Below are 2,500 nucleotides of genomic sequence, written 5' to 3'. Positions count from 1 at the left end.
TAGTTTTGTCTTTTATACTTAGGTATCAATTGACTTTTTACACAAAAGTAATTAATGAAAAGAACTGTTTTGGGTTGCTCATGTTCGTGTTTGTGGTGTAGTGGTGAAGACACAGGACTCAGTATAGATCTGGAAGATCTGAGATCGATCACCGGTACTAGTGCACAGTACAGTTCTTTGTTGCCTAACTTTGTTGTAATGTTGAGACTAAATGAATCAGTGTATGAATGCAGAAGCCCATAAGGTGATATGAAACATTAAAAAGGTGTGTTGAAATTGCGTAAGACAAAGCTTGAGGGAAGGTATGATAGATCATAGAATGCATATTCAACCGAGGTAAAATGCAGATCACGAATTCAACCTATATGGTAAAAACGGATTCAAGCTGACACCGATTTTACCGAGAACATATCTACAATTTTGAAACAACAGGAGACTAAAATCTTTGCTTAAAAATCCGACCAACGACAACAGAGGTTTTAGAATAGAAAAAATAAAGCGCAAAGTAAGGTATGAAAAGGGCATAAGACAAATTTTTAAATTATAATTAACATTTCTTAAAGTGTGAAATTTGAAATGACAATGAAAAATTCCTTAGAGTTCGAAAATAAAGAACAAAACGAGATCAAAGAGAAGAAAAGCGAAGGAGTTGACAGCGATTGGAGACACTATACAAACTGTTACAGCTTTGCACGAATAGTCATCCTGTTTTTTCTTAGTTTTATTGTTATTTCAAGTTTAAAAGTTTAAATTTCATTTACCATTTGTTCAAAAACAGGAAAGTAAATGAACTAATATACCAACCTTTTGTTGCCGTTTTTAACAAAAACCAGCCAATATGGCAACAGGAGACCGGTTGCTGCAAAACTTAATTTCAACTGGAGAAAAGACTTTCAAAGCAGGGCAAATAAAGTACAGTGCTTTTAAGACGCTACATTACTACGTTTTCGTCGATCGTCTCAGGCAATTTGTCAATACCTTGCTTGCCAACTTGTAAAACCAAGATTTAACACTAAATCAATTTTAGGGTTTGGGTTCAATGCGTAGGCTAACAAACGACTGAAGGAGTCTGAAGTTAATTGTTAACGCCCAAAGGCAGCCGAGAGCTTCATATACCTAGTAAGAGCTCTATCATAAGCAAATTAAGTGTACAACACAGGCTATTTCACTTTATGTTACGCTTTCCCGCTCCAATTATTTTCTAATAGATAGACTTATCAACCTCGTTCCACACTCCAAAGTGCAAGTTACGACACCTTTTTATTTTTCCAGTAAATTCAGTAACGTCATAGTGCTTCGCCCCCTTGCGAACCATTTAATAAATAGAAAAAAATAGTAGCATAAGTTAAGCTACGGATCTCGACCTCTGTGAATAAAAGCCGATATGTATTTTCTTCCAAGAAAACGTATTCGTGTTTAGTAGCTTTTTCTTAAACTTGCGGAATTGTGCTCAATGAAAAATTGCCATGGAAGATATAACCCGAGACGAAGAAGTTTAAAGTAAGGTTAATTCACAAACATGGTCACCTGTCCAACATCTGCTCAAGGTCATGTTATTGATCGTCGACATTTTACAGAAGAATTAATTGTTGCCCGCTTTCAAGTGATATGTAATGAGGTAATGAAAGTATATTCTAGTGTTTATTAAAAAAGACGGGTCTGACATTTAGCTTTTAAAATTCCACAATTCATGTACATTAGTACATTACTAAGACAAATTAACTAAATTAATATTCGTTGATGACTTCCTCTCCAGCTGCAACGAGAATGGTTTTGTGTTTAACCCATTGTTAAGAACACTTGTCTTAAAGTTCGCCAAACTTCATGTCAAAACAAAAGTTCATCAATAGATTTAAACACATAATTTGCCTTATAATTGTGCTTGTCCCGTCTTATGTCTCCAGTAATTAACAATTATTCCATGAGCGCGCGTTGGATATATAAACAATAGCCTTCATTTGGCGCGAAAATATGCTCGGATATTTGTCCACGGACATTGTCTGTTCCGCGAAGCGAACAGATAATGTCCGTGGACAAATATCCGAGCATATTTTTAAAGCCAAATTGAGGCTATTGTGTTTATTATCCTGCAACAATTTTTCGCAATAAGCGGGATCTGCCAGTCCGTCGTATGTCAACACGTCAAAGTTTGTCAATTGGCTTCCAAAACCGCATCATTCAATATTCATTTCCAGAATTTCGAACAGACTTCCCTTCAGTTAAAAGAATATGCTTGGGGAAAAAGTACAACATTTCAGTGAAAGGAAAACATACTTTTTTAATTGTGTGGATTCAAGTGGCGGATACGATTTACAAACAGCTAACCGTCAAAAACGTTAACAGCGTATGAAGTGGATTTTTTTGGTGTTTTCTGGTACCGCTCTATCGACCAGCAGGTTTATCTCTTCTTCTGTTACGAAAGCAAACCGTTCTGTCATCCTAACATTAATTTTAATGTGAGACTTGAATCCTTGAAGTCGGTTTTTAAAATTGGGGAATA

The sequence above is a fragment of the Montipora foliosa genome, chromosome 14 (genome assembly GCF_036669935.1).
Source record: "Montipora foliosa isolate CH-2021 chromosome 14, ASM3666993v2, whole genome shotgun sequence".
In the NCBI taxonomy this organism is placed as follows: Eukaryota; Metazoa; Cnidaria; class Anthozoa; order Scleractinia; family Acroporidae; genus Montipora; species Montipora foliosa.
This window is presented reverse-complemented; position numbering follows the sequence as displayed.